This window comes from Ochotona curzoniae, unplaced genomic scaffold, assembly GCF_017591425.1.
Source record: "Ochotona curzoniae isolate NIBS_2020 unplaced genomic scaffold, NIBS_Ocur_1.0 contig_3643, whole genome shotgun sequence".
In the NCBI taxonomy this organism is placed as follows: Eukaryota; Metazoa; Chordata; class Mammalia; order Lagomorpha; family Ochotonidae; genus Ochotona; species Ochotona curzoniae.
In genome coordinates, this window is record NW_024465933.1 from 4,495,113 (window position 1) to 4,510,764 (window position 15,652).

Below are 15,652 nucleotides of genomic sequence, written 5' to 3' on the forward strand. Positions count from 1 at the left end.
AGGCAGAGAAAAAGGGGGCCATTTTGTGTGGAGAAGTGGAAGGCAGAGTTGATGGAGCAGCACAGAGGAAGCTCGTTTCTGGCTGATCGCAAGGAACTGATGCAAGTGGGGAGGGTAGCACCAGCTTCCATGCATATTCACTGTGGTCCCTGGAGCTGAAATCCAGCAGCCGCAATTCTCCAGCAGTGTCCCACTTGGCGCCATCTTAGGTAGCAGGGCAGCAAGTGTGGACCCCAAGTGAAGATCCAGAGTGGATATGTTACTAGCTATTTGCATTGAGCTGAACCCACAGCACCAGCTTTGCAGCCTGTAGGGTCTGTGTGGTCCCTGGAGCTGACAGCCAACAGCCCCCTGATCTTTGTCAGTGCCCTACGGGTGTCATCTAGGACACTGAGGCAAGTGCTCCGAACACTGATAAACTGCAGAAGGAGGAATGGTAAACTGTGCATGCGCTAATTCAGCAGCTCTCAGATAACAGTGTCATGGAACCAGACACTGTTACACTGAATGGAGGACAGCTGAGCTACCAAGAACTAAGCTGGGAACAAAATCACCACCATCTCAGAGCACTGCACAGGCTCTGCAGAAAAACAGCCCCGACAACGCACACCACCTACTCCACCCAAAATAACTCCAGGAGGTACTCAGACTCATCAGCCAGCAGGGGGCGACAAGATCAGTGCTGCCTACAAAATCACTGCTGCAGACAAAGCAATTATTCAGGACAGCTGTATTTTCCAAATCCAGGAAACTGATTGAGCATAAAAAATCAACTTGTAGACCTGTAGGTAATACAATGTAGAGATGATTTCGTCAGCCAGATTGGCAACTACAAAAGCTAAAAGAAAAGACAAAGACAAAGAATGTTACTGAAGACTCTCCAACAAAGGAGCAGAAGCTTCGCCCACTCTCAGAGTTAACTGAGGAAGACTTTGAGAAAATGGGGGACAAAGAACTCAGAAAACTCGTTATAAAGCTTCTTCTCAACAATGAAAAGCACAGAGAAGAGTTCAAAGAAGAAATAGCAGCAATAAATCAAACTAAGGCTGATATATCAGAAATTAAGAAAACAGTAGAGCAACGTAAAAATACAGTGGAGAGTCTCAACAATAGACTCACCAACAAAGATCAGAGAAAATTGAAAGTGAAAGAATGGAAAAAGATATTCCAAGCAAATGGTAAGGAAAGACATGCAGGCGTAGCCATTCTTATATCAGATGACATAGACTTTGATGTAAAGAGCATCAAAAAAAGTGAAGATGCCACATAATGATCAAAGGATGCATTCAGCAAGAAGAGATCAGCATAATAAATGTTTACGTGCCAAATGCCAAAGCATCTAGCTACCTAAAACCAAAATACCTGTCTGTGATCTGAGAATAGTCTGGAGTTTCTGCTTGACTATCAGCACACTTAGCACAATATGGTCAACGTCCCTTACCTGAGAGTGAGAATTGATAGCCTAGGCCAATGGGCACATGTAAACCAAGTGAAGACAACATCAAATAGAAAGTGAAAATCATTGCCGAACCAATTACACTCACATTTTCTTTCCAAAACATTGATGCATCTTTTTTTCTTCATGACACTTAGTTCATCTGAAAATGTAGCATCTCACAATGTGGGGATGCAATGACTGCTCAGAAATGTCAGCTGATGTTCACACGGAGGTCACCAGCCCATGCCACTCACACCACAATTCTTTTCTTAATCTCTCTCTGGCACTGGCCACACAGAGACTGAGTGAAACAGAAAATAGGCAGTAAGAGGTTCACAAGATTCCATGCTGTGAAGCCAGTCTGGAGAGCTGAGGGGCCCATCTTACTGCTCAGATAGGGCTACCATGGCAGGTGCCAACCCTGAGCTTGTGACTAGAGTTGTGTGTGCAGAGCCCACCCCGCTGAAAGACAGTCATGGAAGGCTTGTTTCACCTTTGAGGGAGGCTCATAGCTAGAGACATTCCTTCACAACCCTGGGTTATACTCTCCACATTGGTCAACAGACAGCAAAGTCTTTTCCAAATATTTTAAAACTATTTATTATTTGAAAGGAAAATTGAGATAGATGGAGAGAGAGAGAGAGAGAGAGAAAGAGAGAGAGAGACATGTTCCCTGCTGGTTCTTTCCCTAGAAGGCTACAATGAAGGGGATGGGCTTTGGGAGGTGGCCACTGGATCTCTGCCTACCTAGCATATAAGAAGGGCCATAGGCAAATGGCACACTGTGTCCTCAAGGGGACTGGAGTGTTGGCTGAGACCCCAAATGGCCTGTTCATTGGGCATGCAACAAGAGTGATGGGCTGCACTCCAGTCTTTCTTCTCTGCTCTTAATTGAAATGGGCTAAGGTTTCCTTTGTAAACAACTCTAGGAAGTCAAATGTTACATCCATCCTGCTTTTCATCAGGTAGGGAGTCTTCACTGAGACACAGCTTTCTGACCTTTATCAGCTTTGGAGCATCCAGAGAGATAAACATATCTGTTAGCCATTAGCCAGTCACAATGCTGTTATTGTTGGGTGGAAGTACTGTTGAGATGGCCCTCTGCCTGCCCACTTCTCCTAACCTATATAAGCTTGTGGCCTCCCTAAAATGAATGTATATGCTTCACCACCAGTTTGTCTCGAGTGTCTTTGCTGCAGAGGAGCACTGTCACCTCATCCCTTGGTGATCTCTGGAGCTGCTGGACAGAAGACTCCCAAGAACGGGCCAGGGCCAAAGCCAGGAGCCGGGAGCCTCTTGCAGGCCTGCTGCGTGAGTGCAACAGCTCAATGATTTGGGACAGCTTCAGCAGCTTCCCATGGGCATTAGCAGGGAGTTGGATCAGAAGTGGAGCAGCCAAGAATCAAAGTAATGACCAAACAGGTAGTTGTCATTGAAGGCTGGTGTGTAACCTGCTAAGTCATGGCAGTGAACCCTTTCCATTTTTAAATTTTTTCAATTGATTTTTGTTTATTTTTAATTGTTTAAATTTTATTTTTGATAAATTTCTACACATTTGATTAGGGTACAAAGTGGCAAGGGTTAGACAACAGTAGGTGAGGTTTTCACATTCCCTTTTTTTATTTCCTGATTCTGGAGGAAAGGGAGAGATAAGGAAAAAAGCCACACCCAGCCTTCCAACCTACCCAGGGTCCCCAATGTGTGCCATGCTCCAAGGGTTTTTGATTGTTCAACAGTTCTGTATTGCTACTGATATTTCTGCTACAATCACAATGAAATCTTTCCAGACTCTCTACTGGCTGACATAGTGCATCTTAGAGACTCCGTTTGTCCATGTATTCACTGCCAAATCTTGGTTGAGGTAGTTGATAGATTTGTTCTGTCTTCCATCCTCTGTTATGTTACCAGATGTCCTCTGCAAGCTCCAGCGTACTGCCATATCCTTCATATGCATCTGGGTATGCTGGCCACTGCTCAATTTGTGCCACTGAGCAGGTCCAGCTCTTACACATGCATTCCACATTCAGTTCATGGAACCTACAATTTTCTCCATGGTTAGATTTCTGTGTCCAGCAATTCAGTTAGGGAGATAACCAAAGAAATTTCATCTGAGATGATCCTGGACTTGATTCTTCTGCGTGTATGCCAATATAAGATCCAGCACATCTGTTACCCCAATTAGCTTATGCACATGCTGGTCGTTGCAAATCCTCGGTCAGTTCTGTCTCCAGCCCTGTCTCCTATGCAAACCAATGGGTGTTGCAGAGCAACCCAATCCTGCCCACTGCACACTCGGCCACCACACAAACCACTGGAACTTGTAGCCTACTGAGAGTGACCCGAAACTAACCCACAAGGCCCACCCTGTGCCCTGGTTCCCTTGCTTGCCAATATGTACAGCAGATTTGTCCAGTTTGTCCTACATCCCATTAAGCTCTCACATGTGTCAATGGGCATTGTAGCCTAGTTCAACCCAACCAGCCTACTTGTCCCCATCCAACCCACACATGTGCAAGCAGGTGCCACTTTCTATCTAGCATTGCCTGTCCCAGTCCTGATTCCCATGCTCACCAGTTGAAGTGGCAACCCAAGAAGATGGTGCTCATTGCTTCCTCTAATGGGCTCACGCCCACTCCTGGACTTGTACTCTCCAAATGGTACTGCAGTTTAGCGAGAAAGAGTTCCCCCTGTGCAAGCATCTGCTGGTTGATACTGCAGCAAAACCGAACCAACCCACACTCATTCTGGCTTATGCATGTACCAGTAGGTACAGTCTGCCCAGCCAGGCTTGTTCCAGGTCCAGCTTACATGCAAACCAACAGGTGTTATATCCCTGCTCAGCCTGGTCTGCTCCCAGTAGCAGCTCTCATGCTCACCAGTGGTAATAGTCGCCCAACATGGGAGCTCCCTGCAGCCCCTCTACTGGATTTGCCTGCTCTTCCCCATGTCCCAGGTGTGCTGGTCTGCTACTGTGGCCTAGTCTGGCATGGCCCACCTCACCTCAGCATTTTCCAGTGGGTGCTGTAGCCTGGCCCAGTCCACTTACCCCCAGTTCCAGCTCATACTGGTGTGGACTACAGCCTAGGAAGCTCTGTCAGCCCCTAGTCCCAGCCCTAATATGGACTGGCTGGTATTACAGCACAACCTGGCATGATTAACACACCATCTGGCTCTCAGATTTGCCAGCAGGTGATATGAACTGTCCCAGCCTGGCTCACCCCAGGCTGAGCCAAGGGTAAGCACAAGGATACCATATAACCTGGCCAGGTCTGGACTGCTCCCTGCCATGGTTCTTGCGCTCCTTTAAAAGGACTCTGCCCTGACAGAGGAGTTTTCCAAGCTCCTCCAGCAGAATCTCTCCCAGTGCCAGATCTCACATACACCAGTGGGCACATGGGCCAGCCCTAGTTAGTCACCTCCTGTCCTAGCAGGAACAGTAGGCTTTTCTGACTGGGCTTCACCCATTCCAGTTCTTACTATCGGTTGCTACAGTCCAGCTAAGCCTAGTCCACACCCAGACACAGTTCATGCATAGCTCAGCAGGGACAGAAACCTAGCCCAGCTAGTCTTATACCCAACCTGGTTCTTACAATCACCTGTGGTTGTTGGAGTCTGACCCAGTCTGGCACACCCCAGACCCAGTCCACACCTGTGCAGAGGGAGACTGCAGCCAGGTCCAGACCAGACTGCAGCCCTACTGTGGCCCCTTACTCACCAGTGGAACCCTCAACCCAGTCAGGATATTTCCTTAGCTCCCCAACCAGGCCTGATCCCACCCACGGATCCTGCGTATGCCAGTTGTTTTTCTGACCAAGCCTGGCATAGTGCCTCCTACGTCTTGGCCTTTGCCTTCAGATACTGCATCCTGGCCTGGCCCAGCCAGCCCCCCCCCCCAGTCCTAATTCTTGCTGGTAGGTGCTGCAACCTGGCCTTGCTCAGTCTACTCTCATCCCTGGCTCATGTAAACCAGTAGGTAATGCAGCCTAGGTGGCATGACCTGCGACTCCCTTCTGGTTTCTGCACTTGCTAGTGGGCTATAGTTTGCTTGGCCGGCCCCGTCAGGTCTGACCCCTTCCAAAACCAACTCACATACTTGCCGACAGAAGGAGCTCTCCTGCCCAGCCTATGCAACACTCAGGCCTGGACCATGGGCTCATTAGTGGGAGATATGACCCAATAGGGGACTTTCCCAGGTTCCTCCTCTCGGGCCACTCCCAGACCCAGATCTCATGCATGCTAGTGGGGTGTTTGTCCCTTACCTGACATGGCATGTCCCATCTGTCCCAGCCTTTGTATGAGCTGGTGTGGCCTGGCACAACGCACACCCTGTTTTAGGGTGCGGTGCTCATGTGGGTGCTGCAGCCTGGATCTGGTCTGATTGTTGGCTGCCCCAATATTGATGAGCATCAGTGAGTTCTATGGTCATGCCTAGCTCAGCCCATCTCCATCTCAGCTCTCAGGCTAACCAGCAGGACTTGCAGTTCCATATGATTGGACCCACATATCCCCCACAGAATCCATCCCCAGACCTGGTTCTCTTGTGTGCTGGTTGGTATCATGGCCCTGTCTAATGTGACCCATGCCCTGATCTGACACTCACTGTCAGGTACTGGGATCTAGCCCTGTCAGACAGGCCCTCAGCCATAGCTTGTGTGCAAGGCATGTGGTGGTCAGCCATAGTTCATGCTAACAAGCTCAAACCAGGACTCCTAGGTGGGCTGGTATATCAGTCTGACCCATAAAGATCTTCGGGTCTCTCCCCTCCAAGCCACCATATCTCAGTTCCCTCGCTTACCTGCAAGTACAGGCCCTGTCATTGGGTGTCCCTCAGGATACTTTCCTTACCTAAACGTATAGTGACCTTATCCATGGATGTCCCTAGGCAGTAATTCAATACTCCCAGACCCTAGATCTTGCCGCCGGGAAGCCAGCAGGAGGAACCAGCACTGGTAGGTGCTCTGGCAGCACACAAGCCCAGGAACCTCCTACTGCCTAGCAGTGGTAGATGGGGAGCTAGGATCTCCAGCAGGAAGCCTGGTTCCACACGGGTTCCCTTAGCCATAGCCACCGTGGCTGGGGGATATTGACACCTGTGCTACTGCTCAGACTTACCTGGATTCCCAATCCCTTCACATTTTTTAATGTCCCAAGGATGGCTAAGACTTGGAGTTATAAAAAACAAAAACAAACAAACAAACAAACAAAAAATTTAGGGCCCATCACAATGGATCAGAGGCTAAATCCTTGTGTTACATGTGCCATGATCCCATATGGGCACAGATTTGTGTCTTGGCTGCTCCACATTCCATCCAGCTCCCTGGATGTGGTCTGGGAAAGCAGTAGAAGATGGCTCCAAAGCCTAGGACTCTGCACCTGCATGGGAGGTCTGAATGAAACTCCTAGCGATTGGCTTTTGATTGTCTCAACGCTGGTCTACGGCCATACCACCCTGAACGCGCCCGATCTCGTCTGATTGTCTCAACGCTGGCTGTTTGGCTACTTAGGGAATTACCCAGTGGAGGAATATCTCTCTGTATCTCCTTCTTTTGGTAAACCTATCTTTCAAATAAAAATAAACAAATGTATAAAAATAATTTTTAATATGTGAACTTCAAAATGATTATTAGACTCAGGTCTCATTTCTGTTTGGTGTGAAAAGCACAAACCCTACCCAGAGAATGGTCTTTTATCAGGAAGACTCCCTATGGCTGGAAAAAGGCCACACTGGGATGACTGTTCATGGTCCCTTCTAGTCTGATGAGTCTGAAACACTGATAAAAATCAAAAAAAATAACAATGTATGTTATACAGTAAAGTTACAAATGTATATGAGTGGAAGCCAAACAGTGCACTGATGGTGAAGCCAATTTAGGACCAAGTGCACTCAGCAATTCACCTGAGAACACGTGTGGGTCTCTGGACTACAAGACAAGCAGAACTCAGGCACGTGTTGGGACCATCAGCAAGCACTCACTAAGGACAGCCCAGGTCCATCCATGCCCACTAAACAAGAGCGGTGGTTGGTGACAAAGTTCACCCGGTCACACTGAGGTCTAACTGCACACTGCTGACAGGCTGTGTAGGAGGGAGAGGAGAGTCCACAGTGCAGGGGTGAAGCTTCACCATCGAGGAGAGTGCAGGACAAACCCAGCTCAGTGTGGTCACCTATAGTGTAGAATGTGCTTCTGCAAAATCTTTGAATAATTTCATCGTGAATGCAAGGTCTTCAGTCCTTGTGAGGAGGTTGTCCTGGAATAGAGCTCCCTCCTCAGAACAAACCTGAGTGTAAGTGCCCCGCTTGCATCCATGGTAGAAGCACCAGGCCTGCAGTGTTGGGAGCACCGTTTCCAGCCTCCCTCATGTCCGCAGCTTCCTCGGGTGTCTGCTGAAGGCCGTGGAAGACAGATTGAGTTTCCTAAGCTTGAGCAATATGAGCAGATCAAAGAAAGGCCACAAGAGACTTTTCATGGTTAAATGTTTGTTTTATTGAGACACTTTTAAGGTAACTATAGACATAAAGGAATAAGGGTGACAACAGGCAGAGATCAAAGCACGGCAGTGGGAAGGAAATGATTGTCTACACCAAGAGCAGAGCCTCTGGGTCCACGTTTGTGTTGGTTGTGCTCAGCATGGCAAACTCCTCTGCAGGAGCTTGGCTGTCCAGAGGCTTGAGTTGAAGATTTGCTTAGGATAGGAAAGCTCTCAGAGAGGAAGACTAGAAGCACCCAAAGCAGGAAGGACAGGGACCCAGCAAGCAGGAGCAAAGTCACAGCCCAAGGAGAGAAGTCCCTGCATGTGAAGAAGACAGGTAGGGCCAGTGCGTGAGGTGGAGGAAGATCCCAGCATCTCTTGCCCAGGGACAGAGGCCCCGATCATCCCACCTAGCAGCAGCACTGCTTCTGGCAGCAGCACTTCTGCTGACAGCAGCCCTTCCCACAGCCCTTGCCACAGGAGCCACATGAACCACAGGAGCCACAACCACAGGAGCAACAGGAGCGGCGGCAGCAGCAGACCACAGGGGTGCTGCAGCAGCCCCCACAGCAGCCACGGCAGCAGGGGCAGCAGTTGGAGCAGCAGCCCACCCGGTAGCACCTACAGGTGGTGCAGCCACCACAGCTGCCACAGCCGCCACAGCCACCACAGCCACCACAGCCACCACAGCCACCACAGCCGCCACAGCCGCCACAGCCACCACAGCCACTGCTGCAGCCACCACAGCCTCCACAACCACAGCAACCCATGGTGTCAGTAGAGAGGACTCAGATGAGATGAGACAGGACTCAGGAGAGGTGAGGAAGGTGTGATATCCTCTGCCGTTTGGGAGGCCCTTATATACCAGCCCGTGGGGCAGGAGCCGAGAAACATGCTCACTTCCTTGTTGCTGTCTTCCCTGTCATGAGTTGATGATTCTTGTTATGTCTAACTTGCCTCCTCTTCAGCCACCTTCACCCTCACTGTTAGCAGTTGTGTATTTTTCCCAGTACGATATGCTGTGCAAATCATGATAATGTCAAAATGTTAGAATGGCAATTGAGAGCGAAGGGTGTGCTGAGGTTTCAATGATGATTGGTACATTCCTTCGTCTCCCCTTAGTGCCCACAATGCAGACGGACGCATGAAAATCAGTGAGAGAGACAAGACTGGGCTGAATAGAGAGGAGTATTTGTAGTGTATCACTGTGGAAGATAAACAAGACAAAAGTCTCATTTACCTTTTGAATTCATTTGAAGTACTGTTAGAAGCATGCAAGTGGGAAGAATGGAATCGGTCAGGGTAACGACGTGTAAAGCTTGCTGACATAGGTGAGGTAAGCGTTTTTGGAAAGCAAAAGTTACAAGCTGCATTTGATGTTCATATTTTCTTTTTCATGTGAGGCAATCCTATTAATATGAGCTGATTTCCATTGAGTTTCTTGTTATGGATCTCTTGAAGAGAAAGGAAAGGAGCTTTTTGGCATGCAGATGTCACTCAAAGATTCAGCCGTGTTTGTGTAAAATTGAATGTTTCTACTCTCAGCATCTCTGAGTCATTTGCTAAAATGCTTTGAAAAAGAGCAGTTATCATTAGAGAGTTTATTGGATCAGATGCAATACCTAAGAATGTAAACAGGCATGGGCCGGGGAGCTTATCTTGGGATCCTGTTGTCACTGCTCTATTTGACTTCATGAACTATTGATTGTTCTGAAACCTGAGAGTTTCGTGTGTTTAAGCAATGACTTTGGAACGCATGCAATGCTGATCTTGTGAGCCGAGATCATGTAAGAAGCTGCAGACAGGCTTCCGGGGACATCCGATGCCCTTCCTAAAACCTCACGTTTCCTCCAAGACCCAGCTCCCTCACGTCTTCCATGGCATCTTCCGTGTGTACACCTGCTCCTGTCTGGAGATTTACGGTTCCATTTATTGGTGTGCCCTGACCTAGCCCTCTGCAGAAGCCCCGCACGGAACACATGAGCATTTCTGTCAAGACCCTATAGTTAAATTTAATGTTGCAATATACCTATTTGGTCATTAATGGAAACCTTTTACATATATATTTTTTGATTTTTAAATATATAATATAATATAATATAGAAATATGCAAAGAACAGCTCAATGAGCACGGAAAATATAGTAATTTTGTTGTATTGACTTGTTATTTGAACATTATGAATATGCATATAGATGCTGTTATTTCAAAATGTATACATATTAATATGTACAGTTGGATTCATGCAAAAAATAAATTGAGGAAAAGATATATATTAATATTTAAGGGGTACAATTCAGTGAGGACAATATAAACACAAAAATGATATTGCTTCTATCTAAATATAAATATATACATGCATACACGTAGCATCTGTATACATTCTACAGATGAAAAAAACTTTATCTTTCTGTGTCTGGCTCATTTTGCTTTGCATAAGGAGCTCCATTTTCATTCCTGTATTTGTAAGCAGCAATATTTCATTCGTTTTTATGACAGAGTAATAGTCCATGATGCTGACCATCTAGACTGATTCTGTATCTTTGCTGTTGTAAATGGTGCTGCAGTAACCTTGTGAATACATGTATCTCTCTCACATATGGACCTAATTTGTATGGATATACTCCTAGAAATGGGACAACTGGGTCATATGGTAGGTCTATTTTTATGTTTCCCATTATAGTGTTTTCTATCATGCCTATACTAATTCCATTTTTACCAACAGACTATTAGTGCTTCTATTTTGCCACAACCTGGTCAGCACTTTTTCTTTATAGTTTCGGTTAACTGCAGTTCCCTGATAATTAGTGATACCCAGACTTTTCTCATCTCTTGATTGACTTGTATTTCTTCTTTTGAAGAATGCTTTTTCACACCATTTGCCCATTTCTTGATTGTTCTGTTGCTGAGTTTCTTGATTTCCTAATATGGTTGGGGTTTTCATCCCTTATCAAATGCATAGTTTGTAATTGTTTTCTCCCATTCTATTGATTGTCTCTTTGCTCTGTTTCCATTGATATACAAAAGTTCATGTTAGCATAGTCCATTTGTTGATTTTTGCTGTCTTTATCTATGCTATTGATACCTTATACAAAAACCGTTTCTTATCCCAGGATCTTGAGGTATTTTCACCATGTTTTCCTCTAAGAATTTTGTAACTTTTGGCCTTACACTTAGATCTTTGATCCATCTTAAGTTCATTTTTTGTGTAGTGTAAGGGGTAAGATAGTTTGTTTTAAAATTCAGCATGTGGAGACCTAACTTTCTCAGCACGGGTTATTAAAGGTATCACCTAGCAAACCTAATCCAACAGCACATTAAACTGTCATTCATGGACGAGTTTTAAGATAGCAGACAGGGTGAGGATAGGCTCAAACGGATGGAGAAGGATTAACCCAGGGGAAGCAGAAAGGCTGCAATCACAGGAGACAGGAGAGGACAGGCTAATGGCGGATGGACTCCTGGAAACCCATGGACACGAGGAAGCAGCAGAGACAGCATAATGGTGCTGTAATGATCAGATACCCTGGCAAAAATAGGAGCTACACTGGTGGCCAGGTGGGATGTAGAGTTCACTTGGAACTCAGAAGGTGAACTCATCCATAGAACTGATTTGTTTGATCTGGCTATGAACAGAAGCAGAGTGACAGAGCCCAAGCAGTTGGGTGCAGGCACAGTGTGTATTTCACTGCTCAGAACCACCTTCCCACTCCACCCAGTTCCACATTGGTTGTCATTTTGTGTATGGAGGAAAATGCTGTAGATTAGGAGAGAAGGAACAACAGTAGAGCTGTTCATGATAAATCAGGAGATAGTTCATTTCCAGCAAAATGTATTGCATTGGTCCCACCAAGGAAACAATACCAATTTTGCATCTCTGTGGTTCCATCCAAAATTGGTCTGGGTTGCCCCTAGACCTAATTGCCAGCAGGTTCTGACAAGAAGAGAAAAAGAATTTTGTGTAACAAGAACAACTGACAAGCCAGTGATCTGAATTTAAGTCGCAGCTAGTGTCTCCTTAATCCCAGGTATAGCTGGATCAAGAGCAGGAGAAAAGCACATGCAGGCAATGGTGCAGCCATAGCATGGGCCTACATGGAATGGAGAGTAGAAAACTGGAGCGAGAGATATGGAGACCATGGCAGAAAATTAACACAATGAAACTGGGGACTGACTTTGTCCTGGGGCAGTGGCATGTATTATGACAAATGAAGAACTGGTTACTCAATGATTGCCCTGTAAACCTGTGGACAATACAGCCTGAATATTGACCTTGAGGAGAATAATCCATTAATCAGAGTTGCAAAAACCAAGACCAGAAGATAAGTCATAGGCACAATGAATAAGATTACTGACACATCCCTCAAGAAGAGCAAAACCCTATGTCAACTTTAGATTTAACTGAGCATGAAATCTACAAACTAGGGGATAAAGAATTTTTAAAAGTTGTTCTAAAGTTCATTAAAAACACCAAGAAGTACATGAAATCCAGGAAATTTAAGGAATACATTCCACAGGAAACAGCATCCTTGAGACAAAAATCAAGCTGAAGCATCAGTAACGAAGGACATAATGCAGCAAATTAAAATTGAATGGAAAACCTCAATAATAGAATGAGTAAGGCAGAAGAAAGAACCTCAGAATTGGAAGATATCTGCAATAATGATCAAACAGTCAAAATGCTAGAAGAGGGAATCAAGATATTGTAAAGGCACATTTAAACAGATGGAGAAACATTAGCCAGTGTGAAGCAGAAGGGCACATTCTGGAAAATGGGAGAGGACAGAACAACAGCAGAGGGGAACCTGGAGAATGAGAGACACAGGAAAGCAGCAGACATCATGGTGTGGTGTTGCAGTGACTGATACACAGCAACATTCAAGAAAGGCAACCTGAACTGCACCTGCAGCTGGATCTCCACCAGCAATGAGGTAGGAAGGGGTGTTCATTAAGACCTCAGGAGGTGACCCAGACAGAGAACTGCTCGCCCTGCTGGTCTGTTTGAATTGACCAGAGCAAAGAAGTGGCAGGTCCCAGACAGATAGTGCAGGAACAGAGTGAATTTCACGGCCCAGTCCGCCCCCTGTAGAGCTGAATCAGGCATCATTTTCTCTAGAGAAACAAGTGTTATGTGGCAGGACTGCGCATGTACTAAGCTGGGAGTGAACTCCTTTGGGGCTCAATGAAATGCAATGACATGGCATCTTAGACGTTGCACCCAAGATAGATCCTCCAGGTACCCACAGACGTAACTGCCAGCAGATCAAAAACTCCACTAGTGGCATGTCAGGTGTAATTTTGGACAGCATAGCAAAGGCTTTGAGACTGCACAGATAACAGTGAGCTGCACATGTGCTGAGCTGCGAGCAAACTCACTGAGCTCAGTACATTGCACTGATCCCACATAGAAAAACAATATTGACTTTGGCATCTTACAACTCAAAATAGGTCTGCCTGGTCTTTAGACCTAACAACCAACCGGTTCTGGCAAGATCAGCACCACCAGCAACCTAGCTATATAAGACACCTGGTATCACCCTAATTCTGGGAACTGCTTGAACCAGCAGTGGGAGAAAGGTTATACAGACAACGGTGCAACAATAGCATGGTACCACAGGAGGTAGAGTGCTGAGCCAGGGGCGGGGCTATGGAAACCATGGTAGAAGTCTAACGTAAGAGCCCAGATCTGAACTCGCTGAAGTGAATACAAAGAACCATGTAACAACCAAAATAATTAAAATCAAAATGCAGGCCTGAGGATGACACAGCTTAAAAACTTGCCCTAAAGGAGAAGAATCTGCTAACCAGAAGTACAAGAGCAAAAGAAGAGATGGAGGCACAACGAATATTTGAAGGCTCCCCTGCAAAAGAGCAAAAGCCTTTGTCAACCTGAGAGTTAACTGAGGAATTTATTGAGAAAATGGAGGATACAGAATTCAGAAAACTCATCATAAAGCTTCTTATTAACAATGAGAAGCACATACAAGAGTTTGTGATGTTTAAGGAATATGTCACATAGTAAAGAACAATACTGAAACAAATGCAAGATGAATTATTGGAAATGAAGGACACAATAGAGCAAATTAAAAATTCAGTGGAAAGTCTCAATAATAGAATGAAGGAGGCAAAAGAAAGAATCTCAAAATTGGAAGGTATTTCTTGTCACAATGGAGAAACAATCAAAGAGCTGCAAGCAGAGCTGTGCCAAGTTAAAAAAAAAAGTATCCAAGAATTAAAAGACACTATTAAAAGGCCAAATATGAGAGTTATGGGAGTCCCAAAAGTTGCAGTAAAAGAAGCTGGGTTTGAAAATGCATTTAATGAAATAATAAAGGAAAATTTTCCTAATCCAGAGAAAGAATTGGGAAACAACATTCAGGAGGGGCACAGAACTCCCAACAGAGTTGACCAAAAGAAATCTTCACCAAGACACATGATAATTAAGGTCTATTCAATCAAACACCAGAAAAAGATCCTTAAAAGCACTGGTGAAAAAAAATCAACTGACATATAGAAGAATGGGGAAACTCTACAGGCAAGAAGAGAATGCAGTGACATATTCCACATTCCAAAAGCAAGAAATTGTGGGCCCAGGATAAAGTACCCAGCAAAGCCTTCCTTTGTCTTTGAAATGAAATAAAATTCTTCCACAGTAAAGAAATGTTAAAAGAATATGCCTCTTCCAAACTTGCCCTACAAATGATACCTCAAGATGCTCTCTTGACAGAAAAGAGGAATAGCACCCACAAAACCAAAGGCAAAGGTGAAGAACATCCCAGTGAAATAACAGCAGAGGGATAAATCAGTGAACAGCCCATTGATGAGTGACAGAAACAAATTACCACCCTGATAATGGATGGCTTAGACTTAGTGGTCTCACATCATAGATTAGTAGACTGGATTAAAAACTAAAATCCAATCTAATGTTGCCTACAGGATTTATATCTCCCCAACAAAGATAAGCCAAAGCTTTATCTCATGGATTTTAATGTTCTTGTTTTTGGTTTTATTTCTTCAAAACACCTTTTTCTCATTAAATTTTTCAATGATGTATGGATCATAGAGTAGCATCTTTTTGTTCAAGAAGGTTCTTAATTTTCTTTTTCATTTCTTCAGCAACACATTAGCCATTCACTACCATGTTGTTTAACTTCATGGCATTCTGAGTTCCTATTTTTCCTTCCTGTTGTTGATTTTGCTTTGTGGCTTATCATTTGAGGGAATGTATAGTAACTGTGTAATGGTGACCATCATATCCAGTGGCATGTTGTTTAACTTCATGGCACTGTAAATTTTCTTTTTTCTTTTTTCTTCCTGTTGTTGATTTTGTATTGTGGCTTTTCCCTTGGGAGGATTTATAGTGACTGTAGTAGAGACTGACATGTCTGGATGTAAGGATATGGTGCAGTGTGCATCTCTACTTCTGAATTGAATATGCACTCCCGGTGAAACTGTTGGATGTGTCTTGACGATGGAATGCTGGACTCTGACATCGTCCATGCCTGCAGTGATGGACATGTGACTGTTTATGAGGAGTTATGCTGTTGTAATGACTTGGGAGAACTTGTGGTAGATGAATAGAGGAGGGGCAAGGGGAAATCCAGGGCCTATGGAACTGTATCATAAAATGATAATAGCAATTAAAAAATGAAAAAATGTATACACACAAATATTAATAAAAGCTTTACTCATAATAGCCTCAAACTTAATTTCCAATAATTTATTTTATGTCTCTACAATGTAAT